This window comes from Ovis aries, chromosome 17 (assembly GCF_016772045.2).
Source record: "Ovis aries strain OAR_USU_Benz2616 breed Rambouillet chromosome 17, ARS-UI_Ramb_v3.0, whole genome shotgun sequence".
Taxonomy (NCBI): domain Eukaryota; kingdom Metazoa; phylum Chordata; class Mammalia; order Artiodactyla; family Bovidae; genus Ovis; species Ovis aries.
Genome location: NC_056070.1, coordinates 54,485,867 through 54,502,884, shown reverse-complemented (window position 1 = coordinate 54,502,884; position 17,018 = coordinate 54,485,867). Strand labels below are relative to the sequence as shown.

At 42.1% G+C, this 17,018-nt stretch overlaps 1 long non-coding RNA gene across 1 annotated transcript; it reads right to left on the bottom strand.

Moving 5' to 3' along the window:
- Nucleotides 1–354: 354 nt before the first annotated feature.
- LOC132658000 (uncharacterized) lies at nt 355–16,539 on the bottom strand. The gene is made up of 2 exons (XR_009596870.1): nt 16,251–16,539; nt 355–6,680 (listed from the first exon to the last, which is right to left on the bottom strand). It is a non-coding gene; the product is annotated as an uncharacterized LOC132658000 (long non-coding RNA).
- Between the last annotated feature and the right edge of the window lie 479 nt (nt 16,540–17,018).

Sequence of the window (17,018 nt, the reverse complement as noted above, 5' to 3'; positions counted from 1 at the left end):
TATTTTACAAATAGGGGTGCAGAATCATTAATTCTTATAAAGAGATTTCTTAGAACAACACAAGATCAAGGCTGTGTGAGGACAAAGGACTTACTCTATTGTCTCTGACTGAAGTGAACAGCTCAAGTAATTCATTTCTAAATCAACATCCAGAAGAAAAGAAATCTCACTTCTCTCCTCCTCCTGTTCCCACGTGCCTTGTCAACCACCAGATACTATTCTTATTCTTCAAATGTTTTCTGAAACATTATGGGGGCAGAAGGGCTGTTTGAGCAGGCTCCACATTCTTGAAAAGTCTCAAATTTACAAGTTTGACCTTTTCTGAAAATGAAATAATAAATACGGTCACAGACATACACTGACAAAAATGAAACAATTCTTTGTTTACCAGACAACTGTAAACTTGCATCCTATTATTGGACCATACTGCAGTTTTAATAAGTCAATCGGCTTTTTAAGAATACCTTTAAAAATGTTCAGATTGAAACATTTCAATCACAATAAAAACATTTCTTTCAATCACAATAAAAACATTTCAATCACAATAAAAACATTTTAATCATAAGACCACTAAACACTGCACCAAGATCAGATTTGACATTTTCCCACGTTTACTCCACATTTCTTTTTAGTAAGTTTTTTTTAAAACTAATTAATTTTAATTGGGGGATAATTACGTTACAATATTGTGGTGGTTTTTGCCATACATTGACCTGAATCAGCCACAGGTGCACATGTGTTCCCCCATCCTGAACTCTCCTCCCACTTCGCTCCCCACACCATCCCTCTGGGTTGTCCCAGAGCACCGGTTGAGTGCCCTGCTTCAGCATAAAACTTGCACTGGTCATCTATTTTACATATGGTAATATACATGTTTCAGTGCTATTCTCTCAAATCATCCCACCCTCACCTTCTCCCACATAGTCCTTTAGACAGTTTTATTGAGCGATAATTTATATGCAGTTTTTTATATACAGGTTTTCTCATGCATCAATATACAGTGTTTTTGGTTTACAGTTTTCTGATTTTTAACTAACACATACAGTCATGTAACAACAACCACAACTGAGAAAATATTTGTATATGACATAAGGTAAGGGTCTAATTTCATTCTTTTGCATGTAGATATCCAGTTTTCCCAACACCATTTATTGAAGAGACTATCTTTTCCCCATTATATAGTCCTGGTTCCATTGTTAAAAAAATGATTTGGCCAGGGGTTCTTTCAATTCATTCCTTTCTGTTGCTAACAAGTATTTCATAATGGGGGCTTCCCGGTGGCTCAGATGGTAATAGGTAGCGAATCTGCCTGCAGTGTGGGAGGCCTGCGTTCGATCTCTGGGTTGGGAGGATCCCCTGGAGGAGGGCATGGCAACCCACTCTAGTATTCTTGCCTAGAGAATTTCATGGATAGAGTGAGATTCCTGGGTTGTCTGGTGAGTAGATATTTAATTTTATAAGAAACTGCCCAACTTTTTCCTAGAGTGACTACATTCTGCATGCCCATGAGAGCAAAGTTTGAGATTTCCATTTACTCCCCAGGCTCCTGACAACTTGGTATGATCAGTTTTGTTTTCAATTTCATTTTTAGTTGTTCTAAGAATTATGTGGCGGTATCTCATTGAAGTTTTATTAGTCGACTTTTAATAAATACAGTCATCTTGTAATGACACATTTACATGGCATTTTAACCATGGGGTGTAAAAAGAAATTGTTAAATATTAAATGAAGAACTGAATTCTTCATTTTTTTGTAAACAAAGAGCCTCAAAAAATGGAAGTGAGCTGACCTCTTGGCACCACTTAGGGACACTCCTCTCTCCTCCCCCACTTCTGTTTCTGTTTCCGTGTTGTAAACATGTTTTCATTGTCCTCCCCAGGATCTGTAGGTAGTTCCCTTTTCATCCACCCCTTATTGGCAGCCTGTGAGTAAATTCTTCTTGAGCCCTGAACCTGCTTCATTTTGCCCCAACATGGGGTCAGGCATTTTCTGCTACAGCTTGTTTAAAGCTTTTACCTCATGTTAACCCGAATTTGTTGGCAAGAACATGGAGACCAAAGAAAAGCAAATACAAGATTGGGTAAGTCTGTGTCAAAATCACCAACCTCACACTGTTAGAGTATGTTTTCCATGCCCCAAATCAGAACCTGTGGCCTGACAAGTGCGCACATAGTTAGGAAGACAATTTAAAAATTGGAATGTCCTAGAAACGTCAGAATTATTGTAGTCATACGTGCTGTGTTAAGTCAGTTGTGTCCGACTCTTTGTGACACCATATACTGTAGCCCGCCAGGCCCCTCTGTCCATGGTGATTCTCCAGGCAAGAATACTTCAGTAGGTTGCCATGCCCTCCTCCAGGGGATCTTCCCAACCCAGGGGTCGAACCCAGGTCTGCCGAATTGCAGGAGGATTCTTTACTGTCTGAGCCACCAGGGAATCCCCAAAATACTGTAGTGGGTAGCCTATCCCTTCTCCAGGGGAATTTCCTGACCCAGGAATCAAACTGGGGTCTCCTGCATCGCAGGTGAATTCTTTGCCATCTGAGCTACCAAGGAAGCCCAACTATTGTAGTCATAGTTATGAAAAATCTGGATGAAATTTAACCCTAAATTCAAACTCCCAGAATCTCCATCTTTACATTGTAGGCAGTTTATTTAGAGGGAAAGGAAAGATAGCCAGATGAGAAAAGATGAAGTTTAACTAGGTCAGTTTGGACAAAGACTCAGACTGATACCTCTTTTAGTAGAGAGGGCTTCCGTGGTGGCTCAGACAGAATTTGCCTGCATTGCAAAAGACCTGGGTTCAATCCCTGGGTCAGGAAGATTCCCCTGGAGAAGAAAATGGCAATGCGCTCCAGTATTCTTGCCTGGAGAATTCCATGGAGAGAAGAGCCTGGTGGGCTACAGTCCATGGGTTTGCAAAGATTTGGACATGACTAAGCGACAAACATCTTTAGTAGAGATTGTTTGTGAATTCCTTAAAACAAATAATGAAAGTCCATCCAATGTAAATCCAGCTGCAGGTTCTCCCTCAGAGGGCAACTGCTTACCCTAGTGAGATAATGAAAGATCAGTCGTATTTTAATTTCTGTCTCCTTCTAACATGAATCAACCTAAAATTTTCCTCTTAAAATGTTCTCTGCAAGACCTAAGAAGCTGGTAATTATAACACTTTCTGGGGAAGAGGAGGAAAAGAGAGTTAATCTTTGATCTATTTTGCATTTCACTTAATAACTAAAATGTGGGGGGCCATGCTTCAAGGCTTGCAGGATCTTTGTTTCCCAACCGGGGATTGAACCCCAGGCCCCACCAGTGACAGCAATGAATCCTAACCACTGGACCACCAGGGAATTCCCAATAACTTATTTTCAAATTTAATGAGCACAACAATAAAACAAATTTAAAAACATGTTCTCTCTCTTAATCACATCATCCCTATATTCCATTAGGTTGAGCATTTGGAAAATAAGGCACAAATCCTTTCCTCCTGCCAGCCTTGCCCAGCACCCACTGCTCAGACTAGACTTGAAAGCACATTTTAAATCTTGTGAACATTTTTCAAGTCTTAAAAAAAAATCAGACTCAAACGAATTGTGTAATCTTCAGTCTGTGGGGTTGCAGAGTTGGACGTGACTGAGCGACTTCGCTTTCCATTGCTTTACTGTAAGAGCTGCTTACTTTGAGGCATCAGTGAAAATACATTTCACTTTCCTTGAAATTTTTTAAAGGGATGGCACAGGGAAACAAGTTGGTCTGCCTTGGTGATGTCTGTTGGTCAATTGATCATACTGACCTCGGGTTTTGACATTTCAGAAAGAAACTCTTTCCAGGTCAGCCCAGGATTGTTGGGAAATAGCAAGCAGATTGTCCATTGATCAAGAGAAATCCATTTATTGCTCTTACTTAATCTTCAGATTTCACCTCCTCCAAGAGGCCCTCCTACCTGACCCACCAAGGAAGCAGACCTTCACAAATTTAGTTGCAAGACCAGGCTGTTATTCTTGTTCCATCCTTTATGAGCTGGGTGACCTTGAGCAAGCTAAATAATCTCTATGAGAAAATCCATCATACTGATGTTTCCGATTGAAATCAAGACTAGAGGGCTTTTATTTAACTATATCGACTACACATGTTATTTTGTTTCTCCCACACCATAGAGCTTGGTTCTCAAAAACTTCAACATAATTTATTATTTGCTTTGTTCCAAAATACATTTAGCATAGTGCTAAGTCTAAGAATAACAATACCAATACTACCATCAAATATACCATTTTTTTATTCTGATTTTTTTAGCTGCACGCTTTCATCTAATACCTCTGTTTTTAGTGTGTTACCTCACTTCCATCCTCTTCTCTGACTGTGATCTCTGAACCTAGAGCTATCATGTTTCAAATTCTCCAAAGAATAATCTTTGCAGGGATAGGAACAAGGAGTCACAGGAGGGAATCTGGGGTTGACAGCTCCTATTACATATATACAATTAATGACCTGCTTTCAGGGGAATTGCCTGGTTGTCCAGTGGTTAGGACTCTGCACTTTCTCTGCCAAGGGTCTCATGTTACTCCTCACTGACTTTCTCCTCCATAAGATCTAGGGGTTTTCCACTCAGCTAAATCATCCATCCACTTTCTATCTTCCAGAAAGGATCTGACATCTCTCATGAGCAATCATCTTCTCCCCTGTTGTCTGCGGGCTCACACTCTGGATTCCTTTTCTATCATTTTAATACTGTTTCAGGGGACAGCAGAGATACTTGCATGGGTTTCATTCGCCACACTTCTACATGTTTTCTATAAACGTTTTCCCAGCTGTAGAGAGGTAGTGTAGTGAAATGATTAGATGCACTCATTCTGAAGCCACGATCTTCAGGTTCAAATCCCTAGTTTTGCCAGCTTCTGTGTAACTCAGTCATACTTTCTGTGCTTAGATTCCTAGTGTATAAAATGGAGATAGTGGTGAAGTGAAAGTTGCTCAGTCGTGTCTGACTCTTTACATGGACTACATAGTCCGTGGAATTCTCCAGGCCAGAATACTGGAGCGGGTAGCCTTTCCCTTCTCCAGGGGATCTTCCCAACCCAGGGATTGAACCCAGGTATCCCACATTGCGGGCAGATTCTTTACCAGCTGAGCCATAAGGGAAGCCCAAGAATACTGAAGTGGGTAGCCCATCCCTTCTCCAGTGGATCTCCCCGACTCAGGAATTGAATTGGGGTCTCCTGCAAGCAGGCGGAGTCTTTACCAACTGAGTTATCAGGGAAGCCCAGAGATAGTGGTACCTACTGCAAAACTGTGTGTGAGGGATGGCCCTGGGAACTTATTAAGCACTCCAAAGGCTTTAAATGTTATTAAAGAAAGGGTACAGGTTTCCACAATCAGAAAGAGCAAAATGACATTGATTAATTCTGCCTTAAACGAAAGGAGAAAAAATTGATTCTCTCCTAATCCTGCCTGGAAGTTGACAGTATTTTCCTCAGGATTTAGCAGTTCTGAATCTTGCAGTTTCATTTTTTCCCTGCAGGTGGCAGCCTTCATCACCAAAACTTTGTTCCTCATATAGAGCTGACCCTGAGGGGAAAACAAACCCTCTACCTTCAGTGTTTCATTGGATCCATCATTCAATCAACATCTACCATGTGCCAGGAACCAGGGGAAAAGCAGTGGTCAGGTGCACACTATTGTTGCCTTTTCAAAACTTGCTGTTTGCAACAGCTGTAGAACTTAATTTCAAAGAAGCTGAGTGGACATCCCAAGAAAACTTTCCATATAGATGTACTACTACTATAGGTAAAACCTTAACTCTGAGACAGAGTGCTCTGTTGAACAAAATGACTCTGTAAAGGAGGTTTTCATAAACTCCACTATCATGGGTTGGGAGGTTAAGGGGCATTGAGATCAGTCACCAGTGCACAAAGAGGATATTGGGGTGTTCAAGTGGGTAGATGGAAGAGCTTAGGAATTACAGGCCAGAGATGACAACTCTCCTATAGTCCCCAATTTTTAAGCCAAACATCTTTTTTTAAAGAAAAATTAGCCATAATTTGCAAATAAGACCAAGATAGGGCAGTGTAGTTCTTGCCATGTCATGGAGGGCACTGTTTAACAAGCTCACCCCAGGATTAATTCTCTAGAAGGAGCTGGCAAACTTTTTCTGTAAAGGTCTAAGATAGTAAATATTTTAAGCTTTGGGGCTATATACTCTCTATCAATGACTTAGCTCTGTCGTCATAGTACTGCAAAAGCAGCCTTACACAGTCAGTTCGGTTCAGTCACTCAGTCATGTTCGACTCTTTGTGACCCTATGCACTGCAGCACACCAGGCTTCCCTGTCCATCACCAACTCCCAGAGCTTACTCAAACTCATGTCCATTGAGTCGGTGATGCCATCCAACCATCTCACCCTCTGTTGTCCCCTTCTTGTCCTGCCTTCAATCTTTCCCAGCATCAGGGCCTTTTCAAACGAGTCAGTTCTTCGCATCAGGTGGCCAAAATATTGGCGTTTGAGCTTCAGCATCAGTCCTTCCAATGAATATTCAGGATTGATCTCCTTTAGGGTGGACTGTCTGGATCTCCTTGCAGTATAAGGGAACTTCAAGAGTCTTCTCCAACATCACAGTTCAAAAGCATCAGTTTTTCGGTACTCAATTTTCTTTATGGTCCAACTCTCACATCCATACATGACTACTGGAAAAACCATAGCTTTGATTAGACAGACCTCTGTTGGCAAAGTAATGTCTCTGCTTTTTAATATGCTGTCTAGGTTGGTCATAGCTTTTCTTCCAAGGAGCAAGCCTTACACAATAGGTAAGCAAATGAACGGGGTTGTGGTCCAATAAAACTTACTATAAATGCAAGCAACAGAGTCAGATTTGGCCCACTGGCCATATATGCAAACCAAGGAATGTATCTTTGTTTTCTTTGCTATTTACTTTTTATTAAAGGCTCAGATATTTGTCTGTTTTAAATTCCAAAGTATTTCTTTCCAGTATGAAAAAGGACCAGAGATTAATCAGTTTAGCATTTAAGACTCCTCCTTCTTCAAATATCTACTTCCTCAAAATGCTCTGAACCAGCTTTTCCATCTTACTGTTTCCTCTTTAACAAGTTGAATAAATTTTTGACATGTGATTGCCCTCTATTTGAATAAGTCATGTTTCAACGTTGTTGTTTGTTGTACTTTTGTTGTTCCCTAGTAATTAGCAATAAAACCTGTTACCTAAGAGCGCTGTGTTACCATGGAGAGTAGCAAGGAAAGAAAGAATTTAGGAACTGCATCTCATCTTGTGGCCAAACTCAGAAGACAGAGGAGGGAAACCCCCTACAAATGGGAACAGAGTTTTTGAGCCTTTAGTGCTTGTGTGCTTAGTTGCTTAGCCATGTCCAACTCTTTGAGACCTTAGGTACTGTAACCCGCCAGGCTCCTCTGTCCATGGGATTATTTCAGGCAAGAATACTGGAGTGGGTTGCCATTTTCCTCCTCCGGGGAATCTTCCCCACCCAGGGACTGAACCTGAGCCTCCTATGAATTTCTTGCACTGAAGGCGAATTCTTTACCTGAGGGTCTAGCAGGGAAGCCCTTTTGAGCCTCTGGCAAAGAATTAAGAGCCAAGATAACTTCCTCCCAAATTCCTCTCCCCTCAGCCCAAATAAGGCTTAATTCCTCATACTTCCAAAAATGGACTATGGGAGGTATCCTTCTGTCTTATCCAGTCTCAGAGTTGATCTCTAGGATTTCACTTCCACATATCAGCACTGAAGTCCTGGCCTCCTCAAACTGACATTTTTATTTTCTGTTTTGTCCCTAAACCTTGAGGGAATCTTAATTCCCTGACCAGTTGATCAGTCCTATGTCCCCCGAAAAAGAAACACACAGTCCTGCCTGTTGAACTGCCAGGGAATTCCCTCAAACTGACTTTCTAAAACAAGCCCCACACTGAGGTGTTATGGACTGAATGCTGGTGTCCCTCCAAATTTGAATGTTGCAGAGGAACCTATTTGCAAAGCAGAAACAGACACACAGACATAGAGAACAAATGTATAGACACCAAGGTGGGAAAAGAGGGATAGGATGAATTGTGAGCTTGGGATTGATTGTCAAGATTGGGATTGATTGTTGTTTTAGTCACCAAATCGGGTCTGACTCTTTGCAGCCCCGCCAGGCTCCTCTGTCCATGGGATTTCCCAGGCAAGAATACTGGAGTGAGTCGCCATATCCTTCTCCAGGGGATCTTCCCGACTTGGCAATCAAACCCACGTCTCCTGCATTTGCAGGAAGATTTTATAAAATAGATAACTAATGAGAACCTACCATATAGCACAGGGAACTCTACTAAATGCTCTGTGGTGACAAAGAGGGGATATATGTATCAGTTCAGTTCAGTTCAGTTCAGTCGCTCAGTCGTGTCCGACTCTTTGTGACCCCATGAATTGCAGCACGCCAGGCCTCCCTGTCCATCATCAACTCCCGGATTTTCAGACTCACTTCCATCTAGTCAGTGATGCCATCAAGCCATCTCATCCTCAGTCGTCCCCTTCTCCTCCTGCCCCTAATCCCTCCCAGCATCAGAGTCTTTTCCAATGAGTCAATTATTCGCATGAGGTGGCCAAAGTACTGGAGTTTCAGCTGTAGCATCATTCCTTCCAAAGAAATCCCAGGGCTGATCTCCTTCAGAATGGACTGGTTGGATTTCCTTGCAGTCCAAGGGACTCTCAAGAGTCTTCTCCAACACCACAGATCAAAAGCATCAATTCTTCGGCTCTCAACCTTCTTCACAGTCCAATTCTCACATCCATACATGACCACTGGAAAAACCACAGCCTTGACTAGACGGACCTTAGTCGGCAAAGTAATGTCTCTGCTTTTGAATATGCTATCTAGGTTGGTCATAACTTTTCTTCCAAGGAGTAAGCATCTTTGAATTTCATGGCTGCAATCACCATCTGCAGTGATTTTGGAGCCCTCCCAAAATAAAATCTCTCAGTGTTTCCACTGTTTTCCCATCTATTTCCCATGAAGTGATGGAACCAGATGCCTTGATCTTCATTTTCTGAATGTTGAGCTTTAAGCCAACTTTTTCACTCTCCTCTTTCACTTTCATCAAGAGGCTTTTGAGTTCCTCTTCACTTTCTGCCATAACGGTGGTGTCATCTCATATCTGAGGTTATTGATATTTCTCCCGGCAATCTTGATTCCAGCTTGTGTTTCTTCCAGTCCAGCGTTTCTCATGATGTACTCTGCATATAAGTTGAATAAGCAGGGTGACAATATACAGCCTTGATGTACTCCTTTTCCTATTTGGAACCAGTCTGTTGTTCCATGTCCAGTTCTAACTGTTGCTTTCTGACCTGCATACAGGTCTCTCAAGAGGCAGGTTAGGTGGTCTGGTATTCCCATTGCTCTCAGAATTTTCCAGTTTCTTGTGATCCACACAGTCAAAGGCTTTGGCATAGTCAATAAAGCAGAAATAAATGTTTTTCAGAAACTCTCTTGCTTTTTCCATGATCCAGCAGATGTTGGCAATTTGATTTCTGGTTCCTCTGCCTTTTCTAAAACCAGCTTGAACATCTGGAAGTTCACGGTTCACATATTGCTGAAGCCTGGCTTGGAGAATTTTGAGCATTACTTTACTAGCATGTGAGATGAGTGCAATTGTGCGATAGTATGAGCATTCTTTGGCATTGCCTTTCTTTGGGATTGGAATGAAAACTGACCTTTACCAGTCCTGTGGCCACTGCTGAGTTTTCCAAATTTGCTGGCATATTGAGTGCAGCACTTTCACAGCATCATCTTTCAGGGTTTGAAACAGCTCAACTGGAATTCCATCACCTCCACTAGCTTTGTTCACAGTGATGCTTTCTAAGGCCCATTTGACTTCACATTCCAGGATATCTGGCTCTAGATGAGTGATCACACCATTGTGATTATCTGGGTCGTGAAGATCTTTTTTGTACAGTTCTTCTGTGTATTCTTGCCACCTTTTCTTAATATCTTCTGCTTCTGTTAAGTCCATACCATTTCTGTCCTTTATCGAGCCCATCTTTGCATGAAGTGTTCCCTTGGTATCTCTAATTTTCTTGAAGAGATCTCTAGTCTTTCCCATTCTGTTCTTTTCCTCTATTTCTTTGCATTGATTGCTGAGGAAGGCTTTCTTACCTTTGTTTGCTGTTCTTTGGAACTCTGCATTCAGATGCTTATATCTTTCCTTTTCTCCTTTGCATATAGCTGATTCACTTTGCTGTAGAGCAGATCCTAACACAACATTGTAAAACAACTGCTGCTGCTGCTGCTAAGTCGCTTCAGTCGTGTCTGACTCTGTGCGACCCCATAGACGGCAGCCCACCAGGCTCCCCCGTCCCTGGGATTCTCCAGGCAAGAACACTGGAGTGGGTTGCCATTTCCTTCTCCAATGCATGAAAGTGAAAAGCGAAAGTGAAATCGCTCAGTCGTGTCCGACCTTCAGCCACCCCATGGACTGCAGTTTTCCAGGCTCCTCCATCCATGGGATTTTCCAGACAAAAGTACTGGAGTGGGGAGCCATTGCCTTCTCCGTGTAAACAACTAAACACCAATAAAATAAAAGAAATTAATATATTTAAGCCCTCACCCCAGTGTGATTGTAATCAGTGGTAAGGCTTTGGGAATGTCATTGAAATTAAATGAGGTTATAATGATGTGGCTCTAATCTGATAGGGCTGTGTTCTTTATAAGAAGAGGGCTGTGTGCCAGGTGAACACACGGTGAGTGAGAAGGTAGCCAGCTGTCTGCAAGCCAGTAAGAGAGCTCTCATCAGAACCCAAGCATACTGGCACCCTGTTCTCAGACATTTTTCTTCCAGAACTGAGAAAATAATTTGTTGTTTAAGCCACCCAGTCTATGGTATTTCCTTATGGCAGCCTGGGCTAAGACATCCCTAAGCTTATTCCAGCCCAGGACATTTGCATTTGCTCTGCCCTCTGCCTGGAATGGGCTTCCCTGATGGTTCAGATTGTAAAAATCTGCCTGCCATACAGGAGACCCAGGTTCGATTTCTGGGTGGGAAGATCCCCTGGAGAAGGCAACAGCAACCCACTCCAGTATTCTTGCCTGGAGAATCCCATGGACAGAGGAGCCTGGCTAGCTACAGTCCATAGGGTCACAAAGAGTCGGACACAACCGAGCGACTAACACACACACCGGCCTGAATGCCCTTCCTCCAGAACTTTACATGGCTGGCTGTTCTCAAATTTTCACTTCAGTCTCTTTCCTGCATTGGGAAGCAAAGTCTTAACCACTGATCACTAGCAAAATCTCTTAAAGTATTTTTTTAATAGTGTCTTTTACTGTGCAGACACTCTAATCATTGCTTAAAAATGTTAATTGTGGTAAAATATGCATGACATAAAATTTAAGACAGCATTTTAAAAAGTGTACGGTTCAGTGCCATTAAGTACATTCACACTGTTGTGCAACCATTACAATCATCCATCTCCAGAACTGTTTTCATCTTGCAAAACTGAAATTCTGTACACATTAAACAAGAACTCTCTATTCCCTCTGCCCTCCAGCTCCAGGAAATGACCATTCTACTTTCTGTCTCTATAAATCTGATTCCTCTAGCTTGCTGCCTCATAAAAGCACAATCATATAGCATTTGTCTTTTTTTGGTTCTGGCTTATTTCACTTACCATAATGCCCTCAAAATTCATCCATGTTATAACATGGGTCAGGATTTCCTTCCTTCTTAAAAAAGAATAATATTCCACCATGCTGCTAAGTCGCTTCAGTCGTGTCCGACTCTGTGAGACCCCACAGACGGCAGCCCACCAGGCTCCCCTGTCCCCGGGATTCTCCAGGCAAGAACACTGGAGTGGGTTGCCATTTCCTTCTCCAATGCATGAGAGTGAAAAGTCAACGTGAAGTCGCTCAGTCGTGTCCGACTCTTAGCGACCCCATGGACTGCAGCCTACCAGGCTCCTCCGTCCATGGGATTTTCCAGGCAACAGTACTGGAGTGGGGTGCCATCGCCTTCTCCGAATATTCCGCCGTATGTATTATCAAATTTTGTTTATCAGTTCACCCATCAGGGGAAGATTGGGTTGCTTCCACCTTTTGACTATTGTGAATTATGTTGTTATGAACATAGGTATATAAATATCTGCTTGAATCCCAGGTTTCAATTCTTTCAGGTATATATATATACAAAAGTGGAGTTGTTATATCACATGGTAATTCTGCTTCAACTGAGGAACTAGCATAATGATTTCCACAGAGTCTGAACCATTTTACATTCCCACCAACAGTGCACAAGAGTTCCAGTTTTCCCACAGCCCTGATAACATTTGCTATTTTCTGGGGGCTTTTTGTTTGTTCATTTGTTTTTTAAAATAGTAACCATGATAATGGAGAAAGACTCTTGAGAGTCCCTTGGACTGCAAGGTTATCAAACCAGTCAATCCTACAGGAAATCAATCCTGAATATTCATTGGAAGGACTGATGCTGAAGCTGAAGCTCTAACACTTTGGCCACCTGATGCGAAGCGTGAACTCATTAGAAAAGACCCTGATGTTGGGAAAGATTGAAGGCAGGAGGAGAAGAGGACGACAGAGGGTGAGATGGTTGGGTGGCATCGCCGACTCGATGGACATGAAGGGAGACGGTGAAGGACAGGGAAGCCTGGTGTGCTGCATTACTTGGGGTCGAAAGGAATCGGACACCACTGAGCAACTGAACAACAACAATCCATCTTGATGGGTGAGAGGTGATATCTCTTTGTGATTTTGATTTGCATTACCTGACAATTAATGATGTCAAGCATCTTTTTCCTATGTTTGTTGGCCATTTGTATATATTCTTTGGAGAAATGTCTATTCAAATCCTTTCTCTGTTTTTAAATCTTTTTTATTGTTTTTGAGTTATTGAAAAAGCAAGAGAGTTCCAGAGAAACATCTACTTTTGCTTTATTGACTATGCCAAAGCCTTTGACTATGTGGACCACAACAAACTCTGGAAAATTCTTCAAGAGCTGGGACTACCAGACCACCTGACCTGCCTCCTGAGAAATCCGTATGCAGGTCAGGAAGCAACAGTTAGAACTGGACATGGAACAACAGACTGGTTCCAAATAGGAAAAGGAGTATGTCAAGGCTGTATATTGTCACCCTGCTTATTCAACTTCTATGCAGAGTACATCATGAGAAACGCTGGAGTGGAAGAAGCACAAGCTGGAATCATGATTGCCGGGAGAAATATCAATAACCTCAGATATGTAGATGATACCACTCTTATGGCAGAAAGCAAAAAAGAACAAAAGAGCCTCTTGATGAAAGTGAAAGAGGAGAGTGAAAAAGTTGGCTTAAAGCTCAACATTCAGAAAACAAAGATCATGGCATCTGATCCCCTCACTTCATGGCAAATAGATGGGGAAACAGTGGAAACACTGAGAGATTTTATTTCGGGAGGGCTCCAAAATCACTGCAGATGGTGACTGTGGCCATGAAATTAGAAGACGCTTACTCCTTGGAAGAAAAATTATGACCAACCTAGATAGCGTATTAAAAAGCAGAGACATTACTTTGCCAACAAAGGTCCATCTAGTCAAAGCTGTGGTTTTTCCAGTAGTCCTGTATGGATGTGAGAGTTGGACTATAAAGAAAGTTGAGTGCTGAAGAACTGATGCTTTTGAACTGTGGTGTTGGAGAAGACTCTTGAAGGTCCCTTATACTGCAAGGAGATCTAACCAGTCCATCCTAAAGGAAATCATTTCTGAATATTCATTGGAAGGACTGATGCTGAAGCTGAAACTCCAATATTTTGGCCACCTGATGCAAAGAGCTGACTCATTTGAAAAGACCCTGATGCTGGGAAAGATTGAAGGTGGGAGGAGAAGGGGACGACAGAGGATGAGACTGTTGGATGGCATCACTGGTTCAATGGACATGAGTTTGAGTAAACTCTGGGAGTTGGTGATGGACAGGGAGGCCTGGCGTGCTGCAGTCCATGGGGTCGCAAAGAGTCAGACAACATTTAGCAACTAAACTGAGCTGAACTGAGTTATAGGAGTTTTTATATATTCTGGATGCATGTGTGCTGAGTCATAGCCAACTGTTTGCAACCCCATAGAATTTACCAGTCAAGAATACTGGAGCAGGTTGCCATTTCCTCCTTCAGGGGATCTTCCTGACCCAGGGAGCAAACTCTTGTCTCCTGTCTCTCTTGCACTGGCAGGCAGATTCTTTTACCACTAGTGCCAACAGGAAAGCCTATATATTCTGGATGTATGCCCCTTATCAGATATATCATTTGTGTATATTTCCTCCCATTCCATGGGCTGCCTTTTCAGCCTGTTGGTAATGTTCTTTGATGAACAGAAGTGGTTTTTTTTAATATAAATTTATTTATTTTAATCGGAGGTTAATTTGATGAACAGAAGTCTTAAATGTTGATGTAGTCTAGTATATCTATGTTTTTCTTTTGTTGCCTGTCCTTTTAGTAGTCGATATAGGAAGTCAAATCCAATAAAATGAAGCTTTCACCTATGTTTTCTTCTAGGAGTCTTAAAGTTCTAACTCTCATGCTTAGGTCTTTGATCCATTGTGAGAGAGTTTCAACTTTTAATGGAGTCAAATCCATTAAAATTTTCCCTAATAGCTTGTGCCATCATTTCTTATCAAAATATTCTATATTTTCTTCTAAAAGTTTTAAATACGTGCCCTTGCTATTGGCTTCTAGAATTTACTCTTGAGTATGGTGTGAGAGGGATCCAATTTAATTTTTTCCCCCAGAGGGATGGATTATCAATGTCCTTCCACCATTTAAAAATAATTTCTTCCCAGAAATCTGTAATATTACCTCCATTCCCTCTGAAGATGGCACATGGGCATGAGTCTATTCACCCTCTCAATTTCTAATTAGATGAGCCTTCAAAATATCATTTCCTATGAATACTCTGGTGATCGAATGGTTAGGACCCCACAGTTCCACTGCTGGGGACCCAAGTTCAGTCCCTGGTCAGGGAGTTGGGGAAATAAGATCCTGAAAGCTGTAAGGCACCGCCAAAGTAGAGGGGGGAGAGTTAAAATTCTTTTAAAACTTATTTCCCTTTCATATCTGTATAGTCTGTCTACTAAAATCATAGTGTTAGCTTTTATAAATCTCTGATCTTTGGGGAGAGTAATTAGGGTGAAGATGGGAGCAAGGTGGAAGGTAAGACAGCTGAGCCCACAGAGAAAAGATCTCACGGGGCACAGGAAACCTGGGTGAAATAAATTATACCAGCACGGAAAGAAAATTCCCAACAAAAGCAAGCAGTTTAAGGAGTACAAACATCCCCCACACCCCAGCCAATTCTTCTTCTGGGACCAAGGATTTCATGGCCCAGAGTGGGCAACAGATGGGAGAAGGTTTAAATCTGCCGTTACTTCTGCCTGTCTCTGCTTCACATCTATGTGTCTGTTTCTCTTTAGTGTGATTGAAAATCCTGTTTGTTTGTTTTTTTTTTAATCCTTGCCTTCCTCAATTTAGTCAGCCAGTCTTCCTTTATTTGTCTTCTACTCTCCTACTAGTTCTGTTTTGGTAGCACGACAGAAGCTTTTTTTTTTTAAGTGATATATTGGGGATTTCCCTGGTGGTCCAGTGGCTAGGACTCCATGCTCCCAAAGCAAGGAGCCTGGGTTCAAACCCTGGTCGGGGAACTGGATCCTGAGTATTGCAACTAAGACCTGGTGCAGCCAAATAAATAAATTAAATAAAAAATTTTTAATTTGTATATTGGAGGTATATTTCACATACTAACTTCAAAATAATTTGCTATTTGTATATGTTGCCAAATGATCACTACAATAAGTCTAGTTAACACCCAGCATCACACATGCTTACCAAAACAAAGTTTCTTGTGATGAGGGGTTTTAAGGTCCACTCTCAGCAACTGTCAACTATGTATGATGGAATCATATTTTTGAAAACAACCTCGTTCTTCCTTGATTCCCCGAGCAAACCTGTTTCCCAGAGACAAAGTCTTCTGGGCATAAGCTTCTTGAGCTGCCTTTTCAGCTTTTGGATTTTCATTAGTTTTCTCTACCTCAACCCACAAAGAAGCATATCTCCTGTATAAGGGTGCTGTTCTATTAACTTGTTTTCTCTAATAAAGTGCACCCCCATTCTGCAGGGCAACTCAGCCTGGGCTCCCCAATCCAAAGCCATGATCAAGGCTTATGCAATAGACAAATCAGAACAAACGTGGGCTCCCAGGAGTGGGGTGAACCTTACCAGCACGTACCAAACGGAGTCAAGAGATGAGTTCCTTCATCCCTTCACAGGTTCTGCTCATGACCCTGAATGAAGTTCAAAATGACCTATAGAAGAACAGCTTCGCAGATTCCACCTACTCCCTGGGTTCACGCTGTAAAAAGGCTACAATCTCACCAACAAGAGCTCCCTTGACTCTGTACAATTTCATCACCTTTGCTATTTAAAATCCAGCCCGAAGCTTTGCCGAAAGACATAATACAAGAAGCAAAAATTGTCTACCCAAGAGAGCAAAGCTAAAGCTCTGTCCTCTTTAAAGTAAGCCTTCCCTGGAACAGACAGGCTGTTTTCCCAGTAACGTAATCCCTGTCCCAGCCACCCACTGAGGTCAAAGCTATACTCACAGGGGTTAGGTCAAGGCCTGCCTGCCCCAGAGGCTCTCGTATTCAGGTCCCCACTACAACCGTAACTGTCCAGGTCAAGAATCCACTTGACCTACAATTACCTTTCAGCCTAAAGTCCTGACTACACCAGAAATCTGATCTCCATGTGTTATTTCAGCCCCCACATGTCAGGTTTCCTGCCCACCTCTGAAGTTTTCTGATGAGAAAATAACATGTTGGGAGTTTACGGGGCGATAATTAATTGCTCCCTTCTTGGCCCTTCCAAATTCTAAACCCACTGAGACATCAATGCATGAATCAGGCAGCCAGAGGTACAAGGTATCATCTTTATTGATGAGGCTGACTGGAGTACACCGTTTCATTGCGCCCACAGTTCAGTTCAGTTCAATTCAGTC